The sequence below is a fragment of the Globicephala melas genome, chromosome 4, assembly GCF_963455315.2.
Source record: "Globicephala melas chromosome 4, mGloMel1.2, whole genome shotgun sequence".
Lineage (NCBI taxonomy): Eukaryota > Metazoa > Chordata > Mammalia > Artiodactyla > Delphinidae > Globicephala > Globicephala melas.
The window spans coordinates 116,172,435-116,199,254 of record NC_083317.1 but is presented as its reverse complement, the minus strand read 5'-3'; positions in this window follow the sequence as shown (position 1 = coordinate 116,199,254).

The window sequence follows — 26,820 nt, the reverse complement described above, 5'->3', positions numbered from 1 at the left end:
GTGGCAAGGACTACCTGTCAGGAGCTGCATCTTTCAGGAACAGAGGCAGCCAGTCTGCAATGATCCTGAGAGGAGAAATCCCAGAGAGAATTGGCACCCCAGACTTTCCTCCTTTCCACTCATCTTTTGCTTTATCTCTTCATTGGCTGAAGCCAAGTGGACACAGCAGGCGTGGGGGCCTACTGCTGCAGTCCCGACGAGCCAGCCCCAGGGCACAGAGCAGGGTGGAGAGAGGGCCTGGAAGACACCTGACCAGCCCCAGCCCCAGTCTCTAGCAGCAGCCTCTCCCATTAGGTCACGCAACACCCTGTGAGTCTCACCATCACAGCATTGCTCAGGCTCCCACATCCCCACACACACTAGACCGTGAGCTCCTTGGGGGGCATCGGCCACGTCTATGCGTCTTGGTATCTTCCATGCCTAGCACGAGCTAAGGGCTCCATCAATATTGAGCGAATAAGGAGCCCCCTGATCAAATGCCGATTTCACATAGAGAGTAATTTCTCAATCTATTATCAGCTGATGCCTCAGGGTGGCTAATGGCAAGAAAGAACAAGTTTCAGCATTATGAGTTTGAAGTTACTGTCTCCAGAGGACACGTACTTCCTTGCTCTATTCTTTTCTTGCTGGATCAGTGTGTCATCAGTCAACAAGCCTGCTGCAGCTTCCCCTGTGGGGCGGGGTGGGGGGGGGAGGTGCAGAATTCCCCCTCGAAATTAACACGCGTCTGCGATTGGTTTCCTTTTGTCTCAAAGCTAATGCAAAGCGACCGAAGGCAATGATGCAGTTATTTCATGCAAGTGGTATAGGATGGATCAAACAGAAAGGTGTGTTGGGAAATTGAAAGTACCAGATAAAGGCAGCAGCACAGAGCTCACAGCTGTTTTTGCAGCTCGTTGTGTTCACACAACAGTGCAACCCTCAGGCATAAGCAGGATGACCGAGTTGTAGTCTTTCCTGTTTGCCCCTGCTTCTCTATTTTCACAACCATCCCAGGTCACCTCCTCTTTCCAGCTGTCCTACACTGAGGAAATGGGGAAATCTATTTCGGCAGCAGTTTTCATCCCATCATATTCTCTAGCTTAATGTTTAAACCCTTTGGACAAGCATCTCCCACTCTACCCTTAGTGATGGAATATGTCCTCTTGTAATTGGGTCTCAATCATGTACCTACGGCTCCTCTTGCTGTTTATTGTTAAAGGTAAACTCTCTTTCTTCACTTCGTTGCAAATTCTTGCCCCGTCCCATACCTAGTAGGCACTCAAGGGGGATTTCTGATTAAAACCCACTTAGATATACCTACTGCCCACATGTCACAGCAGAAGCTCCCCACCTTGCCAAAAGTTGATGGCAGCAGTGTGTAATGACTTGGCTTCGTCCCCATTCAGCCACTAATCCTGTAGATGGATGATTTTGTTCCTACCCCCCACCAAGCCTGTGAAAAATCAGAAATGTTGCCAGCTTGCTACCTGATTCCTCTCTGCCTCCAAACGCAATACAAAACAAGCTCCCGTTTCCATGCTGCACATAAATAGATATTGTTCTCCAACTTCAGAAGTGTCCTTGGCACGGAACGTCCGAGCCTACCAGTCACAGGAATTCTCTCTCTCCGTCTTACAGGGCCATGGCTGAGAACTTGGTAATTGTGTTCAGGAAGCCCAAGACGCACTGATCCTTTCCCTGTCCTGATGGCCCTGTGTGATGGAGGGATTAAACATTCCCTATTCAGTCCCCGGAACCTAGAGCCAAACCCACGGGAATTCATGGATGCATTCCATGTCTCCTGCTCAGAGATGCTACCGCCAGGCAGGGCTGCCACATTGCACCAGGTAAACGGTGCTCCCTGGGGCCGTGAGATGTGGTAGGCCTGATACCAAGCCCTGTCTTGCACCCAGCAAGGCCACTGGCTGTGCTGCATGTCTTTGCTCCTTCAGAGGCCCTCTCTGAGCTTCCCACCCTGCTCTGTGACCCAGGAAACAGACCCGTATGCATGGCTTCAACACCGCTGCCCTCCAGCTTCCCACTGGCAGGAGATTGGGAGGAGGGAAGTACCAGCAAACCCGCTTCGCTGCCAGGTTGCTGTGGGTTTGCAACCAAGGGCTGCAGCTCCTGTCAGGCAGCCCAGCCCTCTCCAATCAGTCACCTTCCTTCTCAGAGTTCTGGCGAGCGCTCTGATTACCCTGGTGTCACAAGCCCCAGGGGATTGCGCTATCCCTTGTCACCCTCATCTTTCTAAATGGTTCCTCTACGAAACTCTCTTAATGGTGACTCAGTTCGAGCGTGTCATCATTGATTTCTCGCTGGAATCCTGACCGACGCAGCGGTAAATAAGGCAGCACTAACACTAGCATGGAGAAGAGACAGGCGGCAAACACATCTGCAAATATACGTTATATGATTTTAGATAGCGATAAAGCTAAAAAAATAAAATGAGGTAATGGGATGGAGTCATCACCTGACTCTGTGCCACTCCCTGCGCTTAACAGCCGTATTCAGCAGAGCACCTCCTTCCTCCTGTCTTTTGTTTTTTTTTTTTAGATCATGTATCCATATTGCTACTTTCATGTCAATTCCCTGGTTTTAAAATGAATAAATTATTTTCTTCAAAAAACAAAAAGGAGCACGACCTGACCGACATCTAGGGAGAAAGGCTGTATCCTAGAGAGGCCTGGAAAGGCCTTTCTGAAGAGGGGACCCCTGATGAACACCATAATGATGAGAATGAGGCAGCGGCACCAACATATGGAGGAAGAACATTCCAGAACTGCAGATGCAAAGGGCCCCAAATGGAGAAGTGTTTGAATAGCATGGAACCTAGCAGACCAGAGGAGAGTAGTAGTAGAAGGGGTCAGGGAGGGAGGGCACGAGGGGGTTTGGGTTTTATCCTAAGGCCACTGAGAAGTCATCATAGAATTTGGGACAGGGAGTTGTAAGCGCCACAGTCCTAATAGAAATCAGATTAAACCATGAAAGGGTTTAGCTGAAGAGAACGTGATAAAAGGACTATTCACATAGGTGTGGTCAGGGCTAGGGAACTAATAAAGGGGTGAAGCTTGTGGGAACTGGCATTAGAGAGAAGCTGTTAGCAGCCCTACACCTGGAGGGGACAAGGAAGGGGAGCCGTCACTGGCATGGCATCTGGGGAGAGAAGGAGCCGTGAAAGAGGGGCCGCTGATGGGAGCTGCATCGGCTGGCGACTCCCCCAGGCTGTTAGGAAGGTTTGGAGGGTGGAGATGAAGTCGGATTAGGGCACATCCTGAGCCCTGGGGGCTGAGTCCTGGGGAGAGTGGGTGACACAGGAGGTCTGGACTTCAAGGACCACTGGGCACCCAGCCTCCTGCACCTGTGACGTGAAGTAGAGAGGCTGGGAAGAAGGAATTTCATCTTCCGATGATTACCCTTAGTCCCAGAATGTCTCAGCAAATCCTAACAGTTTACTTAAACATGAACACCTTCAGGGCTGGGTCAGGGAACTGGGAGTTTCGGGGGAAGCCAAGAACAAGATGTGGGGACTGAGGTAAGGGGGGATGCCAGCCCACGGAAGGGCTTTCCCACTGAGGAGTTATGGAGGTGAACGCACGAGAGCCGTCTGGTACCTGGAGCCAAACCCCAGCTTCAGGGATGGTTTGTTCAGCCAGCTTCCCAGGCTCGACAAACTTTCCAAAGTCCTTTTACTGCTGTGTTCCCATCACCCCATGAAAGCCCGTCGGGTGCTGGTTTGGGCTGAACAGAGGCCTCACTCCCTTGCACCTGCTCACACCAAGGGGCACTTGTCAACTGGCTGGTCCAGGCTGGCAAAGACAGATGGCTTCCAACCCTCTACTCCTTAGTGCAGAGAAGCACAGAGTTCTTAGTGAGACTCAATTGCAGGGAAAGAAAACACTCTGGGGGTTTTCTCGGAGAAAGTAAGTATATATAGCCTTTTCTCCCCCCTCTCCTGGTTTCTGTCTTGTAGCAAGATACATCTGAAAAAAACAACAGGGCATTGCTTTCTTAGGAAGCCTCAGCTGCCCCCACTGACATGAATCTCATCCAGGGGTTTCTAAATGTTTTTAGCAGCACCACTCTTTTTATAAACAAAATCTGCCACAAAATCATAATGTATGACACAGGCGACATCCCAGTGGCCATTTCCTAGACACCCCGGTAGCCCTGATTCTAGCCAGCTGATCAGTCTTCCTGTGTGTGCATATGTGTAAGCGAGGCTTACTGGGTATAATTTGCATTCAAATTGTTTGAATTTGCATTCAGAAATTCACCCTTTTTCGGTATACAGTTAGATGAGTTTTGACACAGTCTTGTAATAACACCACAGTCCAGACCCAGAACAGCTCCATCACTCCCCAGATTCCCTCCCGTTCCTTCGGAGTCAGTCCCTTCCCCCCACCTCCATTCCCAGAAACCACTGATCTGATTTCTGGCCCTAAAGTTCTGCCTCTTCCAGAACATCGTATGAATGGAGTCATGCTGTATGTAACCTTTGGTGTCTGGCTTCTCCCATTCAGCCTAATGCTTTGGAGAGTCATCCATGGTTTTGCACACATCAGTAACTTGTTCCTTTTTATTGCTGAGTAGAAGTCTCTTGTTCTTGTGTGGTTTTCAGAGTTGCCCTTCAGTTTCTGATTCTTTTCTGCATAGCACATGAAGCCTTCCATTCAGATAATTTTCCTTCTTCCTTGAAATACTGGTAATGCCAGTGAAGGAGCACACGTGGAGGGAGGCTGTTTGACCCCAGAAGTGTCATCAGTGTGCCACACTGCTACATCGGAGCTGTCACTCACTGAACTGGCTCCCCTCACCTCAAAGTACCTCCGACTCATCCCAGGACTAGAATTCCTTGGAATTTTTTTTTTTTTTTTTTTTTTTGCGGTACGCGGGCCTCTCACTGTTGTGGCCTCTCCCGTTGCGGAGCACAGGCTCCGGACGCGCAGGCTCAGCGGCCATGGCTCACAGGCCCAGCCGCTCCGTGGCATGTGGGATCTTCCCGGACCGGGGCACAAACCTGTGTCCCCTGCATCGGCAGGCGGACTCTCAACCACTGCGCCACCAGGGAAGCCCCCTTGGAATTTTTTAATCAAAGCAAGGGAATACTGCTTGCTTTTTCTTTTAAATTATAATTAGCAGACACATTCTTAAGCTGGGGGAAGAATACAAGGGAATGTACCATGTTCAGAAAGAAACCTTGGCTGCTAAAGGTCTTCGAAGGACAATGATATGTAGTCCAAACACAAATCCGTACAAAAACTACAACCCCAAACTTCAGCTTTGGCCAGTGCTCATTCGACCACACGGTTGCAAGAATCTTTTGGATTCTCGATCCTGCCATCTGACAAATAGATTTTGTTCCTCTCTCAAAGGCCATGCTACCTGCCAATCATCTCACTAAGTTGGAGCCTGTGTGCAGAGAATGAGGTGAGGGAGGAGGCAGAATAGGGGGATCCACACAGCCAGATCTCGGGGACTTGGGCGCTCTGCTCTGGAGTCTGGACCTTACGCTACAGCCAACAGGAACGAGCAAAGGACGGTCAGTATGCATTCTGGAGATCTCTCTATTGTCCAAGGTAGGGAAACCTGTTAGGGGACCCTGCCATGGTTCAGGAGAGAGAGAATGCGTCAGTAAGATGATGGAGAGGAGAGAATCCATCTCAGGGGCACGTGGGATGCAGAGTGAATAGTCTGGAAGGTGAGAGAAAGGAAGGTGCAAACAACTTCTTCTGGCTATACCCCAATAACACAGCGATGTATGTGCTGTGGTGTCCATTTCACAGATGGCAAAACTGAGCCTAATGAGGTTAAATTAACTCACACGAGTTTCCTAGTTAATATGCTGGAAATCATACCATGGTAGTGAGGCACCACGCTCGGCGATTACTCAGACATGTAAGAGAGTGAGAAACACATTTAAGGGATTATCGGAAACTACCTTTAAAAAACCAAAAAGTTGCTTTGGGAAGAGAGTATCCCTGAGTCCTCGGAGAGCAGTATTTGCGCAGTTACCGCCAGTGACCTAAATGGAATGAGCAGATTTTAAGAGGGTTTGCCCTGGTCTCATCTTCCTCACTTATCCTCTTTTACTTTGTCCTTCCTCTTGCAGCTGGGAAAGAGAGATTTGTATAATAACGTGTTAGCATTTGAGAGCATTTCAGCAAAGCCGGCTGCCAGCTGCCTCTTCTGACAGAGACACATCCCCCAACATCATTTTATTCCTTTTGGGTAAGTGGCCTCCTCCCCATTTCCCAACTGCTTTGGAGATAAAAGAAGGCAGTGAGGGATTTATCCTTTTTCCCATAATATTGTGGCTGTAATTTAAAGCTGCCATAACTCATGTGAAGAACTGTGACCATAATACCATGGAAAAAGTCATCATTCAAACCCCGAGGGAAGAAATGTGGAGTCCTGTTTCTTCCAGCTGTAAATTGCCTCAAAACCTGCAGACAGCTGTGGGCATAGCCGGACAATGGAAACTAAGGTTTGGAAAGTTACCCGTGATGAACTGTGTTTTCTTTCTCCCCTTTTCCACATCTTCACTAGAGTCAAAATAGTTTTCTGTATTGGAAGGTGACCAGGACTAGATCACTGATCTGTACTCAGCTAGTACCTGACTCTCCAAATTTGGGGGATGCCCCCAAAGATTCTTAGAACCGGATTAAATTTGCAGATCATAGAGCCTGGTCAAGTTGGGTTGGATCCGTTAGACTCGTTCTGTGAGGATACCAGCCATGAGTCTTCTGGGGAGTGTGGCGTCTATTTTTCTTTTGTTTCTGGGCTGGGATGTTCAGACCTGTAATTTCTCCCACTCTGTTTTGGTCCATGCCTCCCAGCTGTGGGTGAGCGTAACAGCCTATGCTATGGTTAAAACTCACCGCCCTGATTACTCTCCAGTGAGCGCACGTAGGAGAGCATGAATCCCCTAAAATCTGCTCCCCATGTGTCCCATCACACTTAGCTCCGTCCAGTATGCGTACTTATACATAGGTATGAACACCTTCTATACATCAAGAACATTCTAGGTACTTTGTGCTCACTATATTATCTCATTTAATCCTCACCACAGCTCTGCAAGTTAGAGATTAGCATTCCCAATTAATAGCTGAGGAAATTAAGTCATCAAGTGACTCAGTGAGTAAGGAGAAGAAAATTTCTAACCCAGGTCAATGGAACTCATCAAGCCAGTGCTCTTACCTCTCCTGGTTCACAGTTCTTTTAGGAGATAAGATGCATATGACCTCTGTTAGAAAAAGGAGGACAGGGCTTCCCTGGTGGCGCAGTGGTTGAGAGTCCACCTGCCGATGCAGGGGACACGGGTTCGTGCCCCGGTCCGGGAAGATCCCACGTGCCATGGAGCGGCTGGGCCCATGAGCCATGGCCGCTGAGCCTGTGCGTCCGGAGCCTGTGCTCCGCAACGGGAGAGGCCACAACAGTGAGAGACCTGCGTACCGCAGAAAACAAAGGAGGACAAAATTCTCATACATGCTACTGAATGTATAAACTTCTAAATCAAATATTACCTAAATATTTCTGAGATATTATTTACTTTTGGAAGTTAATAATTTCCTATTCTTGTGCTTCTGCTTTAAGACTTGTGAGTTCAGGTGCTGGGGTGAGATGGCTTGAATTCAATCCCAGCTCTGTCAGTTCTCACCAGTGTGACTTTGGGTAATGAAGTCAATAACCTCTGTGTGCCTTTGTTTTCTCATCTTAGAATGAAGATTATAAGTAGTATCCACTTTATAGGGTATTTTAATTTTTAAAGAGGATAAATTAATGTAAAACGTCCCACACAGGTATGGCAAGTGCGTTGTGTGGTTGACTTACACTGGTGGCCTCAAGTGAACCACGCCTCCCAGTACTAAGCCTGTGTGTAATGCCCTCCCACGCTGACTCTGGACGTGGCTGGATAACTTGCTTCGTCCAGTGGGTTACTAGCAAGTGGTATGGAAGCAGAGTCTTAATTAGTGCTTGCACATAGGGGTTTGTCCCCTTGAGACATTTGCTCTTGGAGCCCTGAGCCACCATATGAAGAAGTTAGGCGATCCTGTTGGAGAGACCCCCCCCCCCCCCGGAGAGAAAGATAAATGCCCACTGAAACCCTAGCTGTTCCATTCCAGCCATCCCGGCCAAGGCTCCAGAGAGCCATCTTGGACATTCCAGCCCCAAAAGACACCGTGTGGAGCAGAAGTACACCCAGCTGAGCCCAATCAACCCATAGACTCCTAAGAAATAATAAAATAGTCTTTTAAGCCACTACATTTTGTAGCGGTTTTTGACACAACAATAGGTAACTGAGATAAAGTGCATTCGATAAATGTCAGCTAATTTTTTAAAGTTGTCATCATTATCCATTGACTTTATTTCCTCCAAAATAATAAACATTAAGACATGAAAAGCTGTGCTCCTTAACAGCTCATTCACGCAACAAAAATGTGTTTTGTTCCTACTGTGGGGGGGATCAACAATGACTTGTCTCCCCCCTTTAAAAAATGGCATTTCCCCCCTCAAGTATTCCTTCATAGGAATTTTGAACTCTTAGATTTGCAAAACAGACAAATTTAAATTTCTCATCTTGTTGAAATTATGATTTATCGACTGACTCTAATATTTATCCATTTATAAAACCTTTTAAAAATGCATGAGGGAATGAGTGTAGAGCCCGACATTATTTTTCATATGATCTCTGACTCTTCTTGATAGGAAGTTGAAATATACTCAGCACCACATCAAACGCAGGCGCTCAAGGATAAAAGGGCCTTTGAAAGGTCAGCCAGTCTGCTCCAGTCTAGGTAGGCTTTCATCTCAGCTGCCCAGAGAGCTGCCAAGGCTCCTGTTTTTAAAGATCTGCAAGCAACATTCCCTGGGTAGCAGCCGCAAAGCCCTTCACGCACTGGTGTTTCCAGGGGAAACCGTGGGGCGGGGTTCACTTTGCGTCCCCCTCAGGCTCCTACTTTGTGGGCTGCTGTAATTTAGAGTCATGTTTGTAGCCCTAAAGTGCCGTTTGGTTGAAAATCGTCCACTCCTCGCTAGTCTTACACACAGCTTCTGCTGGGCACACAAACAAGATGAGTTATAACAAAATTGTGCGGTAGAGAGAGCTTGCCTTTCCTCCCACAGTTCTCTTGTGGCCGGGACCTGTGGGCCTTCACCTCCTCAAAGACTGGTCTGACTTCAGTTGTTTATAGGACATATGAGTTTTAGCCTTGCATCATTTCTCCCTCTACGTTTGCATCTTAAGATATATATATATATCTCCCAATTATAGAATATAATAGAATATATCTCTTCGTACCCTGTTAATCTAATTTTGAAATCAGAGAGCTAGGAAGTGGAGTCTAATCCAACTCCCACACTTATCTGCTGTAGTCATTTTAAGATATGAATGGGAGTGGCAATGGGGGTCACAGAGGGACAAGGAAAAGCGTTTGGCCTGGAGACAAACATTCACAAAGGATCTCAAATTTAGATTTATGACATTATTTCCAGATGAGGCTTACTATAGAGTCAAGGACACAGATGCTTCTCATTCACCTCTAATCTGTGTCCCATGATGTGCCCACACCACCTCTCAGGTGCTGCGAATTAATTAAAGAAAAACAAACGAACTTGTAATTACCTGAGAATAGCACAGTTATACACCATTGTGGTTTTTGAGTTAAAATCATAACTTGTTAGTGTAAACATTAATATATGCCACAATTTTGTGATCCTGTTTTGACAATACTTTAAAGTAACAATAACGAAGCACTTGTGGAGTCCTTATATGCTAGGCACTTTGCAGGTGACATCACGACAAGCTGGTGAAGTGGGAAGTATTCCCGTTCCATTTATCCCATCTACAACTGAGGAAACTGAGGCCTGATGAGAAGTAGGCCCAGGGCCCACGTAACCGAGCAGGACCCTACGAGGCCTTCTCAGAATAGATCCCCACCCAGGTCCTCTGCCTGCCTTTTGTCCGTAGAAAAACTTTAGTCAGAGAATAAATTTAATCAGAGAAAATCAGAGAAAATGCAGAAAGAAAGGAAAACAGTCAAGCAAGGCAAAATTATAATACTTTAGCCATTAAACAAAGTCATGGACCTTTAGTTCGTCCTCAAGGAGTATAGATAATATTCTGAGCCATGTCTCTTGAGCTGTTTTGCAGATACTGAAACCCCCCAGGTGGAAGAAGGTAACTGTACGCTGCCCACAAGCACGTAGACCCCAGACGGGCTTGATGATGCCGACTTCCAATGACCTCACCACCAGCCAGTCAGAAGAATGCCCACGAGATGATCACACCCTGCTCCTTGAACACTATAAGTCTCCCCACTACCCCCTTCAGGGGGGACACACAGTTTTGAGGGCATGAGCCTGCTGCGGCCCCCTTCGCCTGGCAAAGCAATAAAAGCTACTCTTTTCTACTTCGCCCCAAACTCTGGCTCCGTGTTTCTATTCAGCACTGGGGAACAGAGGCCGAGTTTCGGCAACACCCACAGGTGATCGAGCACAGAGTCGGGGTTTGAGCCCAGGCAGTCTGGCTCCAGAGCTAACACGTTCAGCCCCCAAATCTGCTGTGATTTTCATGTCTGAAAGTCTCCACACGTGGGGAGGACACCTCTTGTATCTCCGAGAGGAGCTGGACAAAGGAGTTGGGGAGGACAGGCGTGGGAATGATGCCGGGAAGGGTGGGCCCAGGTGAGCTGTGTGAGTGCTGAAACACAAACTGCAGTGCCTACTGGAGCCGAGGAGATGAGGCTGCCTTCTAGAATCCACCAGGAGCCGGCCTGTCCTCCCCGCAACTTCCCAGCCTCGGCCCTGCACTGTGGTCCTGCCCCCTCCACTCTCTCCCTCTCCTCCCGGCTTTGTCTCCATCTCTTTGCCCCAAGACTCCTGCACCTGGGGGGGCCCTGAATCCTTTTCCTCTCTCTTCCCAGCCTGCGCTCCACCCTCAGCTCCCGTCTCTGGCCTCAGGGCTTTTGAGTGGAGGCCATGCTGTCACCCCTAGTGAGCCATGGAAAATTCAAGGCCCAGAATTTCTACTACCTCAAGCTCTGAGTTGACCTTTCTACGCCCAAAGTCCAGGGAGTGGAAGAGTGTGGAGTGGAGACGAACCTGTGAGTAAGAGGAAGGTGGATGGCTCAGGAAGTCCTGTTGTAACAGGTGTGTGGGGAAACGTGTGTTGACGTCACGGGCGGGGTCCCGGAAGCCGGCTGACGCTGCAGTCTGTACTTCCGTGTGCGTGTGCAGTCACGAGGAGATAGTCACTCACCACACTGCCGGTGAGCCTGGCCAGCCAGACAGGTCAGGTCACGGCCGTTTGAATCACGAAGCTCCACGGGCACAGAGGACGTGAGCTTTGTAATGGCCCACAGAATGTTCAAGGCCTGAAAAGAAAATCGATTACGGAAAAATAAAACCAGAAATTAAAAATAAATGTCTAATGAAATGCTTACAAACCGTAAGAGCATATCACCTAGTCAGCCACAAATCAACTCACATGTAACTAATATTTAATGTGGACTGTGGGTGGATTTCCATCTGATTTAATACGTTTGCAAGGATCTTCGACCAGCACTGAGGCAAAGGGGCTTGCTCCCTCTGTGGCAGCTGGCAGTGGGGATAGGATTACAAGTGCCAGAGGATTTGCATAGAGAGGAGGGCTCATGGGTGGGCACCACAGACCCTTAAAGGGGGGCAGAGTGAGACAAAGGGGGCCCTATCAAAGATGCCCCTACGTTCCCCAAAGTGAGGCCTTCCCTCTGGCTCCTTGAATCTTAAGTAAAATTCCAAAAGTTACAGTTTTGGTGCAATTGAATTTCTTGCAGAAGTCAGCAAGGGGAGTGGGTGGGGGATTGAGGAGGGAGGTTTGCCTCTCTCTCAGCATCTCTAAAACTGAATCCACCTCCATCTACAGTTGACAGTACCTAGGTTAGGGACACCCACCCTCCACGCAGCGGAAAATTCACATATAATTTGTAGTCAGCCCTCTGTATACGAGATTCTTCCACATCCATGCTTCTGCATCCACGGATTCAACTAACCGCAGATCACGTAGTACTGCAGTATTTACTTCTGAAAATAATCCACACACGAGTGAACCTGCACAGTTCAAGCCCCTGTTGTTCAAGAATCCACTGTACTTCTATCTTGGCGCCCAGTACCTCGTAGTTCCAGGGCCACTCTCTGTCCCCTGGACAATTGCAAGGGCCCCCTAATGGGTCTCCTGCTTCTCTGCAATCTTCTTTCCACAAAACAGAAACAGTGGTCTTTAAAAACCATAAAGCAGATGCCTTCCGACCCCGACTAAGAATAAACGCTCGTCTCCCTTTGTCTTTCACAAAGCCTGTCGTGACCTGGCCCCAGCTGGCCACGCATCTTCATCACCAGCCCCTCTCCCGAGTGCAGCGAACCTAAGCTACACAGCCTCCCTGCATCTGCCTCAACACGTCAGCTCGGCCCGACCTCAGAGCCTTGGGCTTGGTGGTTGTCTTTGCCCGCAATTCCTCCCCAGGATCTGCAGGCCATCCAGCTAGCCATTTGGGTCCCAGTCAGAGGTCACCTTTCAGGGAGGACTTACCTGACCTCCCAGGGGAAATTCACTGCCTCACAGGGCCTCACAACGCCCTGTCTCATTTTCTTCATCAAACTTTTTCACTCCCTGAAACTATCTTTTCTTGCACGTTATTCTTTTATTTTTGTTTACTTCTTTGGCTGCCTCTCACCTACTAGGATGTAAGTTCCTCTGGGACAGGGGCTTGCCTGTGGCTGTGATGCTATTGCCTGCAATAATGCCTGGGATGTAGTAGATGGTCAGTAAAATGCTTGTTGAAAGAATGAGTAGAAAAGTGAATAAGTGGGCCTGAATTGATGTGGGCCACAAGAGTGTGGAAATCAGGGGAATTCTTTGAGGTCCTCCAATCAGGGGTAAACTAATTTTAACTAACCCTCCAAGGGGTCTTCAAGTAACATCTGGTTTATGTATGTATTTAATTATACCTTACCTCATTGCAAAAGAATTTGTGGGCATTTTCAAAGATACATAGAGTGCAGTAAAATTGTTTAAAGGGAAATAGTGAATATGGAGAGGAAATTAGCATTGAAAAACTACGATAAAATGATGGCAAGATTAGCAATTAGAATACATATCACAAAGTTCTTTCTTCCTCGACAGAAGTAGACTGCAAATTTGAACTTCTTATTAGCTAGTGACAGCTTATCTACACTAACGTTCTTAAAAGTGAGAAAAAGGGTAAAACTTTACTTGTTGAATTTTCACCTGTTAGCCATGAGTCATAACAACTATGGTAACATTAAAAGTGTTTCCAATTAATCTTACTAACCTTAGTTGTAGCGTTAACTATGATTTGTTACCAATATTTATCGAACATCTGTACTCAAAGGGCTCACGCATTCCAATAAACTCATGTACCTTCCTCATGTGCTGCCCTAATAACCTGGCAGGATTCTAACTACTCAAGACATTTATGGGGAGCAGAACCTGCAGGAAGGTTCGTTGACAAGCCCCCTACGTGATGCAGGTCTGATGTGGCTTAGAAAATTCTTACTTGAATTTAATTTGTAGGCTCCTTAATAATACTGAGTTTCATTTTCTTCATCTGCCTTCTCGGCCCACTTTTCCAGAATAAAACCCCTCTATTGGTTTAATTTTTTTCTAAAATTTATAAATTTTCCAAAAATTTTCTCATCTCTGTTTGTCTGGAAGCTTCCTGTGTTCTCCCTCTCCCTCTCCCTCTCCCTTTCCCCCTCTCTCTGCTATATGCCCACCTTTTTGAAAGGCAGTATAGCACAGTGTTGAAAGCATGGGCCATGGACTATCGGCCAGGTTGCTTAATATTTTTTGCTTCAGTTGTCTGTTTGCAAAACTGGGGATGACACATTCACATACCTCCCAGGGTGGGTGTGAGGATTAAATGTGTTTGTACATGGAAAGCGCGTAGAAGCCTGGCACGTGGCAAGCACAATGCGAACTTTATGATTACATGCTATTCTGCTTTAAAGTGCCCCTGTGTCTGTCAGCAGAAACTGTATTTACTCCTGTTGTCTTCTATGTCTCTGAACATTACTGGAATGCCTTTCCCCTCTTTTCTGCTTGGAGAACTCCTATTCATCCTTCAAAACTAATCTTAGATGTTTCCTTCTGCAGAAAATCTTTCTTAATTGACACACCCAACCCCTCCCCTAGCTGCCTGTGTGTACCTCTCTATCACAGCATTCAGAGTACTGTGGGGTATTACCTGTTTGTTTGTCTGTCTCCACAAAGGACTATCGAGACAAAGGCTGGAATTTAACCCTTTGTGTCTTCAATGTCTAGCACATTGCTTGCTACATAGCGGTTGCCCAGTTCTAGGTTGGTTGAACTAAAATGAGTACAGGACTGATCCCATGGGAAAAAAATCAGTCAACAAAATGACAGCATCACATTTCTTATATGTTCCATACTTAAGCATTCCAGTATTATGCTTGCTTTTCTGACTGGGACTTAAAGAAACTATGTATTCTTACTCTTTATCATTTACATAAATTCAGATTTAACTCATCATAATAGGAGACAAAGTCCTATTTCCCTTGCAAAACACATTTCAGGAAAGTGGCATAAGTGTTGGACCCTTTACTGAGCCCTGGATTCAAACCCTACTTCTGCCCCTCCTAGTAGCTGGGAAATGTGGGGCAAAGTAGTTCACTTTCCTGGACTTTGGTGTTTGTATCTGTAAAATGGGCATTGTGATGCTTGTCTCCCTCTCACACTTCTTGTGCAGATCAGTCGTGACGGTAGATGTGAATGTGCTTTTAGAACAGAATCTCATCCCTCTGCGGATGTTAAATCGTATGTTATTTGGGGAGAAATCTTGGTGTCTAGATTTAGGCACCTATCTAAGCAAGGGGTGGGAAACTATTCTGGTTGAAAGGTTAACTGGAGATAATATTCCTTTTGAATCAAGGTTCAGCTGTGAAGCAATTTGCACATTTATATTTTCAGTCACACCATTTCATTAGCTGTTAAGAGAGGCAGGGTGTTAGTGCGACCCAAACCCTTAGTAGCTCTTCAGGGCATGCTGAGTATTCCTAAGGCAGAGGATGACTGTATAAAGGAAGGTGGGGACAGGGCCGAACAGTCAGGACAAAGACCAGTTTGCACACTCCAGACACAGGGCTGTGTGAATTATGACTATTTTTACATGGCAACTGAACCATGAAAACTTACGCATAGCGATTTGTCGGCTAGAAGATGTCTACATGCCAGTCCTTTAATTTTTCTTTGCTGCTTTCTAATTTTACTGTGATGATAACAAACGAAACCACAGCACTTCCATCAGAAACCAGAGCATGTCCATGAATAACTAACAGGCTGCATACAGTTTTCCCAGTGAATCTGCAAAGCCAAATGTGGGTTGGCTTTTGTGTATAAATTGCCAATGCTTCTTTTCCATTCTGGCGGGAGCTTTCTGAAGGGAACATTACAGCTGTGATGAATAACAGTCCTTCTAAAGAAGCTGGCGTGAGGCACACACTTCATCCCGCTGAGTGGAACACCATGCCTGTCGCCAAATGTGCCGGGTCTCCCACCATTAAATAAATATATACATATGTCACTTGGCTTTGTTTCCAAGTCCTGGGTTCTATAGAAGCCAAGCACTTTATTACTATTAATAATACTACAGTTACAATAGATGCAAAACCAAAGAATGGCGCTTTGTCCTTAGATGGTGCCTTTGATTACGGTTCCCATTGTTCATTACTTAATTGTTACTTACAACATCCTTTAACTCTTCGTTTACCACCACAATAAATGACGATATTCTTTCTAATATAAATTAGCTCTAATCAGCCAATATTCTAATGAGTCTATAAACATAACACTTACCTCACAGGATAATAACAGTTAACATTGATTATGCGACAGATATTTTTCTAATCATCATTATCCCCATTTTACAGATAAAGAAACTGAGGTTTAGGAAGGTTAAATGACTTCTCTAACATGGCATAGGTAGAATTTGAACCCAGACCACTATGTTCTAATGCTTCTCTATGTAAGTAAAGCATAAAAGTGCTGTTTAAATTTTTTCCCAAACAGTGGCAGAATCATAACCATTCCTGTGTAGAGAGGAGTTTTTTCTAGAGCCAACGCTCATCAGTGATCTCGCAATAATTATTGTCATGATGCTTTTTTTTTGAAAGGCTATTTGAAAAATTAACTCAGGGGCTTCCCTGGTGGTGCAGTGGTTGTGAGTCCGCCTGCCCATGCAGGGGACACGGGTTCGTGCCTCAGTCCGGGAAGATCCCACATGCCGCGGAGCGGCTGGGCCCGTGAGCCACGGCCACTGAGCCTGCGGGTCCGGAGCCTGTGCTCCGCAACGGGAGAGGTCGCAACAGTGAGAGGCCCACGTACCGAAAAAACAAAAAAAAAAAAAATTAACTCAGGGTATTAGTGAGAATCAAACAAGAGACTATGGAGGCAAATACCCTGTTTTCTGTTTCTTTTAAGAATTGTATTAGATGTAAATTTTTATTTTAAGATAACATCACTTAGCTTTTGGATGTTTCCTATAAACTTTAATCTATCTTTCTGACTTCTCTCTCTCTACCCCCTCACTAAACTGAAGAAGCCTATGGAAACTGCAGTTCGATAGCCCAGCTCCCAACCTCACATCCACCCCATCTCCTCACTCCCAGCTACAGTGTACCTGTTGCCTATGGAACCAAATCCAAAATCCCCATGTCAAAGCTCTCATCCGTGTGGCTTCATCTTACTTATCCATTCTTATTTCCCACAACTGGTCGACATTTATCCTTACTCTCAGTCTAATCTCAGAGTGACATTTCTGTCCTTGAGACACACCGCTTATTCCTGATTCCACACCTTTGATTATACAGTCCCTGCACTATGGAATGCTCACCCCTAACATGTAAAGAAGCTTTAAGACCCATTTCTTCCTTGAAGCCAACCATTCTAGCCCATGTTTCTTTCCCCTGGTCTTCTTCCTTTTTCCAGGTTTGATTTTTTCTTTTTTTATGTGTGCAATAGCTCCTCTCTTCTCCTAGAGGCTGTGAATTCTAATTGTTTCAACATTTTCTTCTGCTCTCTTCATCATCTCTCATTGATCTACATTCCTTTAGGCTGTATATTTGTTTGGGGGTCACTTTCCTTCATACTGGATGATTTGTTCAATGTTGGTTATCCTTGGCCTCTGTTTATCTTTTAGAGGGAAGAATTAAGACGTGTGAAAGTTCTGTGTGTATGAGCAGTGTGTGTCACCTAGTGGCCTTCTCTGTAGAAGAAAAATGGCAAATTTTAATAGAAACAATGTCCTGAAATGATTTCCAAGGAAAAAGTAACCCATTCAATACCAAAGATTCATGAATAATGAAAATTTTGCTCATGAAAAAAATAACTGGGTAGATGCAGAAGGAAATTATTTAATTCTAGAGCCTAGTTTAACTGTATATTGCAGAGACAAAGTTGAAGTAATAAATCCCCAGTAAATCAGCTCCACAGTTTATAAAATGTGTAACGGCTCTCTTAGTTCTGAACAGATAAACAGAGTTCCCTTTAAAGCAACTGTTAAGGAAATTCATCTGACAGGATATTTAAAAACTTATTGATGCCTGACGGAAATTTTTTTTTTTTTTTTTTTGTGGTACACGGGCCTCTCACTGTTGGGCCTCTCCCGTTGCAGAGCACAGGATCCGGACACGCAGGCTCAGCGGCCATGGCTCACGGGCCCAGCCGCTCCGCGGCATGTGGGATCTTCCCGGACCGGGGCACGAACCCGCGTCCCCTGCATCGGCAGGCGGACTCCCAACCACTGCGCCACCAGGGAAGCTCTGATGGAAATTTTTGAAAAACATAACTTAGAGACAGTTCCATTAATATAGTGTACACTGCCTCACAGTTTCCGTTTTTTAACCATCTTACAAAAATATTCATTTTAAATCACGTTGGCTCCTTAAGAGTTCTGTGGATTATAGCTTTGTTTTCTTTTCACCTCATTGTTTCATTTTACCAGTAATTAAAACTGCAGTAAACCAGGAAGAAGTGAATGAGCAAAATATTTCTCTGGGCTGTTTTTCCTGTCTTGTTAGCAGAAAGTCTTCAGAATAGAATACTCTTAAAAGTTTTTCAGGAGGTATTGAATTCACTGAGATACTCAAGGGAAACGAAACTTGTAAATGCCATCAAAGCCTCATTAATTCACTTTCACATATTTGCCAGTAAATCATTTTGTCATAATAGCCTCATTAATTCATCATTCTTGTTTTTTCCCTCTTTACCTATTCTTTTATCATTACTTATTGGTGACCCCCCCTCCCAATAGGTAAAAGTACCTTCGGTCTTTGTTGATTGCTAGCTCTCCTGTCTGGTTTGTTTGGGGGAAGGAAGCAGAATGTTACAAATGGTGACCGCCTGGCTTCACACAGGTGCTTGGAGGACGGCTCACTGATTAATGAAAGTCTCAGTTTGAAGAAATTACTCGGCTGGATTTTTACAGCTTGACTCTCTGCCCAATGAGGTAATGGCAGAAAGTTTTCACTTGCCTTAAAGATGACTCCTTGTATATTATATCAAAAAGGAGCTGAGGGTTGCAATTTAACTTGTAAGATATAATTTGAAATATTAAAACGGAGGAAGTGCAGCCAGCAGACAAATTGAAGTGGCAGGGGAAGTAAGTACAGCCGAGGACAAACTCATCCTTGTTCACACAGTGCTCTGAGCTGCACCTTAGTTAAACTCACTGGGGGAGGGTTTTTCTTTCTTTCTTTCTTTCTTTCTTTTTTTTTTTTTTTGGCTGCACTGTGTCTTTGTTGCTGCGGGAGGGCTTTCTCTAGTTGTGGCGAGCGGGGGCTACTCTTCGTTGCGGTGCGCGGGCTTCTCACTGCGGTGGCTTCTCTTGTTGCGGAGTACAAGCTCTAGGCGTGTGGGCTTCAGTAGTTGTAGCACGTGGGCTCAGTAGTTGTGGCTCGAGGGCTCTAGAGCGCAGGATCAGTAGTTGTGGCGCACGGGCTTAGTTGCGCCACGGCACGTGGGATCTTCCCGGACCAGAGCTCGAACCCGTGTCCCCTGCATTGGCAGGCGGATTCTTAACCACTGCGCCTCCAGGGAAGCCCACTGGGGGAGGTTTTAAACATACATCCAAAGCTGGCTCCTTTCTAGACCTAGTGAAATGAGCTTGAGAATCTGCGTATCTTAAAGTTTCCCGGGTGATTCTAGTGCATTGTGAGGGTTGAGGACGACTGAAATAATAGGGCAAGATGCATTACACAGTGAGTAGAAATAATTAAACTCGCTCTGTCCTCTCAACTCTGGGTCAGACACACCATGCGAGAAGGTGTAAAGACACAGAAGACATGGCTCTCCAGAGTTTTCTATCCTATCTGAGAGACAAGCACAAGTGAAGATAACTGAGTGCCGCGTAAGGCAAAGCATAGTTAGGTGGATGCTACGCCTATAAGGATTCTGGAAACCCCTGTGGGTATGGATAGTAAAGAGGCTTCCTACAGGGGGTGCGTTGAGTTGGAGCTTTGTGGTGAGCAAGGGGAGGGTGTTCGTTGCAGGTGAGACAGAAAGCAAGGGAAGGAGTGTGCTTGGGGTATGAAAATAGTGAGCAGACTGCACCAGGGCTGTGGTTGCGGGTTGCCCTACTCTGCCCTCATTACCACCCTCCACCGATGCTTTACATCAGTCTTCACTGGAACCCCTCGGTGAAGTATCATTACAGGTGAAGAAACTGCACCTCAGAGATTTTAGGAAGCTGCTCAGTGTGTAGTCCCCCCTCCGCCAGAGCATTCAGGCAAGGCATCCAGGTGACCTGGTCTTGAGGGCCCGAGGAGGAAGGAGGGAACCCCTGTTAATCTGCAGCTGTGACACTGGTGGGGAGAGTTTGCAGGGTCGAGGTGGAGAAGCAGAGGCAAACTGACCTCTAATGCAAGAGCACCTGATGCCCTTGTCAGGAAGTCAGGTCAAGGTGAAGAGGCTCACAAGCCAAGGTCACCAGAACCAGAGCAGAAGGTCAGGAGTGACCCAGTGCAACACTGGAGACAGGCAGCCCTGCCTACAGCCAGGCATGTCCGTGCTCCTAGAGGCATGCTTGTGTGTGAGGCAGGAAGTTCTGACATGGTCTTCTGGATGCGAGAGATAGTCTGTAACCTAAAATAAATTAGCATTCAAGGTTTTCTTAATATGGTTATATAAAAATGTTATACAGTATTATTTTCAGCAACATGCACCTCAACCTGCCTCACCCCACACCTGACCCCCAGAGCTATAAGGAGACATTTTGTCACCTGGGACAAACAGATGGGCATTATTAACAGTGCACACCATCTGGTGGCTTTCCACTTTAAACCATTACTCTTGCTAACTAGATGTTACGCTTTCAAAATCATTATTTACGATTGTTGTGCCCTCTAAGTCGCAGTGCCTTAGGTCCAAGCCTTTTCGCATGCTTGATCCCTGGGCCACCCCTCCTCCAGCCAGTAGGGCTGTGACTTGGGCATGGGGTAAGGGTACGCTGTGTACATGTATGGGAATGAAGACAGTTAAGGGTTTAATGTTCTGCTTCTCAGGTTCATGAGAGAATGTAAAAGTATTAATGTTTATGGCATCCAGGAGGCCATGTCCAAACAGTACAGACCCTTTGAGTGATGTGATGAGTCCCCTTTAGGGACCTAGGAGGGACAGGAGACTCATGGAATCAAAACAACCAAGTAGCATAGATGTGATATGAATTTAGCGCATGTGGTTCCCAAGCTAAAAGTTTCTTGCAACCGTATTATACCCTGGCTACTCAGATACCATGCGCTTTGCAAAGAGACGTCAGCTGCAGTCCCTGTCCAGTATAGCTTTCAGCTTAGCTATACTGACAGGGCTGGAATGTATAAGAATATAAATAATAGGGCTTCCCTGGTGGCACAGTGGTTGAGAGTCCGCCTGCCGATGCAGGGGACGCGGGTTCATGCCCCGGTCCGGGAAGATCCCACATGCCGCGGAGCGGCTGGACCCTTGAGCCATGGCCGCTGAGTCTGCGCGTCCGGAGCCTGTGCTCCGCAACGGGAGAGGCCACAACGGTGAGAGGCCTGCGTACCGCAAAAAAAAAAAAAAAAGAAAAAAAAGATGAGAGAACATTAGGCACTGAGGTAGACCAATTCTTCTGTGGTTCTCTTTGGAACCTACTGATCTAGGTTATTCAAGATTGAATTTTCATTTCTATGATTTATTCTTTTAATATTTGTATTTTTTGAACAGATATTATAGGCACGTGGCAAAATATTTAAAGGATAGAAGAAGATACCCAGTAACTAGTAAGTTTCCCATTTTTCGGAGTCAGGAAACAAAATTTACCTTCAGAAGACTCAAATTCAGAGACGTTAATAAAGGGGCCGCTCACAGAGGTGTGGGTAGGGTTAAGGGGATTCAAAAAGGGATGTGCAGACTAGCCACAGCCTAAGAAGGAAACGTTGTTAGTGGAGCCCAGTGAGAGCTCGACCAGTTGTGCTCCAGACGCTGCAACAAAGCGGGGAGAGAGCATGGAAGAAATCGCTCTGCCTTTCTCTCTTCCCAGCCTCAGATCTCCTGCTGGTGCCTCCCACCGGCCAAATCCAAGAGGAAGTCAACCATCAAGGGGAACTGGATGATGGCGGCTGTGGAGGACAGGCTCTCTGAAAGGAACAGAGTAGAGAAAGGAAAATGAGCTGAGGTGTTCTCGGGGTTGGGGACAGACCCAGAGAACAATCAACATAACACCCCTGACCCTCAGTGCCCTGCCCCCCGACCCCTGGCAACAATTGTTCGTGGTATTTTATAACCATCCAGAAATAGTCTATGTACATGCCAGCTCATTTTCTACATAAATAGTAGTGAACCCTTCCCCTGCTTCCCCTTGCCTTTTAGTCTTAGATTGGACCCCTTCTAGCATCCATGGAACTATCTTGTTCTCGGAGACCAGAAGTTCTAAAAGTGCGGTCCCCAGACAGGCAGCGCAAGCATCACCTGGGAACTTGTTAGAAATGCAAATAAGTTACAAACTCTGGGAATGAGGCCCAGCAATATGCATCTTAACAAGCTCTCTGGAGCATTCCGATGCACACTACAGTTGGAGAACCAGCGTTCTAGCCTTTCTGAATGAGGCTGGCCTCACCCAATCAAGGCTGCTGGCTGCCCCCAGGTCCATGTACCTGAGAAATCAGTGAACAGAGAACCACCTTATCAGCCTCTCAAGGCTGTGTCTTTCCACTGTACCTACCAGTAAGAAAAACAAAAAGCATGAAGTACTGATTCAGTACCTGATCTCAACTCTCAGTACAAACCAGAGCTCCAAACCAGCATGGAAAGAAGAGACTCACTCTTCCTCCCGACACATTCCCTTTTCTCTCTGTCTTTTTGTGTATTTAGTTCTTTGGATGCAGGTAGTGTTTTCATATGTTTGGTTGAGTATGTGACGCAATACAAGCTAAATATAATCATGGAGACGTACAGTCACCACATGCTTAGGGTTGGCGTCCGCTCGGAATCCACAATGAGACTCACTACCTGTCCTAGTCCCTCAGGGCACTGACTCTGTCAGGTGGGCCCTGCCAGGCATTGCTCAGCTGTTTAATGTGGCTCAAACACTTACAGCATATAAGGCAATGGCCCGCACAGAAGATGGACACCTTGTCCTTTGGAAGCTTGCAAACCAGCCTGAGGCTTGGGAGGCACTTCTTAGCACTGCGATTCTAAGACCCTCAGTGTGCCTTGGTTCCCTATCTGTAGAATGGCAGTGATAGAAGCCGCTGGCTTGCACAACTCCCAGGAGCATCATTCAGGCAGAGTACGATGTGAGTAGCACCACCTGGAGGGTGAGGGATGAATGAATGAATAAATAAGAACCCCTCTGGTACCTGCTACTGGGCTGAGAAATTCCACTGTGTGGCAAAGAGCTGTAGTGGAAAGTGCACTTTGAGTCAGGCAGTCTGGGGTTAAGTCCGGGCTTCCTTTCTTTCTTAAAATGTTGTGACTCAGGCAAGCTCATTCAACTAGAGGTATCCCTTTGATGTATCACCTAGAGGCAGTGGCTGGCACATAATTACGGCATGCAATAAATATTTGTTGAAGAAAATGAATGTACATTCATGACTCAGTTTCTTACTCTGTATAATGGGGACAATAATATAACTTATAGGGATAAATTAAGATTAGTTGAAATTTAAATATGTTAACAAATGTTTTAAAATGTTAGACACACTGGAAGGAACGCAACATGTGCAGTTATAGTAACCATGTACCAGGGAATAATTTAAATACGTCACAAAGACTGTGAACCTGGGGTACCATGTCCTGAGTCAGACTCCAGAAATAGAACTGTTCTAGATTATTCATGATTAAATTTTCACTTCTGTAAGGAACTGAAGAAGCAAGGAAGAGAGAGAGAAACATTTATAATAGTGGGTGCATGAGCCTGGCTGTATATTAGATTCACATGGGGAGCTTCTAAAAATTGACAATTAAGTCAAATCCTGGGTCATGGGTCTTGAGCATGGGTATTTTTAAAAACTGCTCCCTGTGATTCCAAAGTGTAACCAAGAGGGAGAACTCTGACTTATGGACACCTATTACATGCCAAGTATTGTGTTCGACGTTAGACAAATACCATCTCCTTCAGTCCTCACAACAACTCTACATATTAGGTATTTTACCCCTATTTCACAGGTAAGGAAATCAAGGATCAGAGGCTAAAGAAACATCTCCAAGGTCACCAACCAGTGTGATGGATCCTAGCGTGGAAACCTAACCTGGGACCGTCTGACTTCGAGGCCAGCGCTCTTTTCGCTGCTTTGCACTACATCTGGAAGTATCCTGTAAGAAGGGCATCAGAAGAGGGCATTGGGCCAAGAAGAAGGAGACAAGGGAAGGCGCCAGGGACCATCTGAAGTTTGGTCACTGGGGCAAGGCATAGCAGTATTACCAGAACAGAAAGGTGAAGTCCAGAATGCCCCACCTTATCTCCAACTGGTCCCCCATTGGGCTGAGCCTGGGCTTGCAGTGGGCTCACTGGCCCCCGTGGTACACACAGAGCCCAACAGCGTTGGACAGCGTAGGCATGTGCTTCCTCGTGTGGCAAAGGGTCATTTACAATGGAAAATATGTGAGTTGTTTTCCTTTCCAAGTAAGTGATATTTCTTGGCAAAATGCCAAGAAAATTCCTGAAAGTGTCAGACATGGAGTTTCTAAGTGTATTTCTAGTTAAGAAAGATTGGTTTTATGGCAGTAATTGACAGCTTCTCATGTGAACCAAATCCAAAATGCTTACAAAATGTCAGAGTGTGCGTCCAAGACAAACTAGCCCTCTTGAACATCTGTAATTGTGACATGGATGCAATTCTCTTTGGGTCTAGAAAATAAATTTTCATTGTGTATACCACCATCCCATAACTAACTATAAAATGTGAAACCCAAAGCTTGGATGGAGACAAACCCAATGTTTCTGTTCTTCTATGAAAGAATTATATGTGTCCCCTTTAAAACTATCTCCCAAAGCAATTGGGCAGGAGTGGGGGGAATAGCACATTTTTGGGTTATAAATTCAGTTTGTTTGTTTCTCCTGGGCTCAAGCCATACATTTGAGTTGGTCATCCAGGGCATATTTCAACAACTGGATAGTCAAATAAGAGACCTTGGGGAAGAAAATCTCTGCACAGTTAACTTCGTAATCATATAAGCAGTAGGGACTACCCATAGTTTTTACAAATTGCCCTTAAACTATTGGGAAGTGATCTAATCTTTCTGAGAGTTTCCTCATCTGTAAATGAAGGGGTATGGGGGTAGGACTTGATGATACCCAGAGACCTTTCCAGTCCAGAAATTCCATGCTTCTCTGAAACTCTACTGATTGAATTGACTCTTCAGGTCAGAATTTAAAATAATATTTCTTTTTTTTTTCAGAAAAATAAGTTATTTTTATTTATTAAAAGACTGGTTCAATAGAACCATTTCCCCCAATTTTTTTGGCTTTTTATATGACAGTGATTTTGTAATGTAACTTTCTATATGGGGAACATAAAGATATTTAGTCTCCACTCTAGCATGGGTGATAGAAATTTTTTTTTTTTTTTAAAGAAGCAAGTAGCAGCAAAAAAGTTTTTAGATTATACCAAGAGCAGTAAATGATTAAGAGAAAGACATAAATTTCAGATAAAAGTAGAAATGGATTCTTGGACAGCTTGAACATGAAATTAATAAAAACTAAAATATCTGACCACGTTGAAAAAGATTTAAATTTCTTGCCAGTTTCATACAAAATACTGACATCAACTAAGATAACAAAAACTAATAATATGGCACTACATCCTGGGCATCAGTAACAAACTAGTTAATAGGGGTCATTAATTTAAAGAGTATTTAAGACTAGTCACTACCCAAGAAAACTTGAAATGTTCTGAAATTTTATAGCTTATATATGAAAGAAACTTGGAAGAGAACTTCCCAAATTTGATAACGATCCTAAAAATGTACTTCACCTTACCATTAACAAGGTATAAAACTTAAAGAAAATTTTCCAAGCCATCTAAAATAATGCTTCTTAAATTAAGGACTGGGCTCCAAAGCAGGGCTTACAATGTAATATTGTATATTAGAGACAACAGAGACTTGAGAGCCAGCCAGACATGCACACAAACCATAGGATGTTCTGCCACTTCCCATGTGAACCATCACTTTGAGCCTCAGGTTCCTCCTCAATAAAATGAAAATAAGTGATAGTTATATCCGAGAGTTACTGTGAGGATTAAAGGAGAGACTCTAAATATAAATAGTATGGTAGTGCTAGTAGGTGTCATTATCGTTATTATGATTAATGAGATGGTCTGACTTCCTCAGCCACCTAGATTCTCCCTCTACTGTGCACTACTTAGATTTTGAAGATAAGGAATTATGTTGAGAAAGTGAGACCAGAATGAGGATGTACCACAGGTTTCTTATATAGGTGATGGCATGGGGAAGTGATAGCTCGGAAAATGTTGAGGACGACTGAGGAAGAAAAACTAATTTAGAATAACATAGCGATGTTGAGTGTATGCTTCGTGCTGAGGTTTCGGAGGTTGATAACACCCCTTCCTTCCTGTTCCAAATTTGGAACCCACTGAGAGGTAGACACAAAGTCACATACATGGAGATCAAAGTGAGACTTTGCTACTCATAAAGCTGGCTTGGAGGGCAGAGATTAAGCACACGGCACATGGATCCTAACATGGCACCTAATTTAAGACTCCGCACAGCTCCCTCAGAAGGGCTGCACCACCGTGGGCCATCCCCACAAGGACCCGCTTTTCTAAGCTCACTTGTGGAGTTGCAGAGTCAGCCTCTTCCCCTGTAGTGGGGGTACTGGGCTGAGTTCCTTCTCCCAAATGTACCATTCAGGTAAGTCTGGTAGCCCAGGGAAGAGAGAGTGAGGGACAAAAGAAGCTCCTGGAAGGGAAACTCTCAAACTTTTTTTCCCCTCCTTTCTCCTCCTGGGAAATGGAGTGGTTAATCCTTTCCTTCTATGGAAACCTAAGGGGAGGTGGGAAGGAAGTGGGCCCCCCAGCTAACATTTCTTATCTTGGATCTTCATGCTTTATGCTTGCCTGGAACTGTTGGAATGTTTTACCAAATGAGGGTGAAAGAGAATTTTATTCTCTGCTTTTTATTCCTTTCAATTGATCTTAGATATGAGAAATTTGTAGGTAAAGCCTATACACACAGAAAGATATATAGATAGATGACAGATAGGTAGATATAGATGTATAGATACTTGACTACTATAGTGGATGTATTTTTTTTAACAGGCTTTTTTTTCTCCCCAATTTTTATTT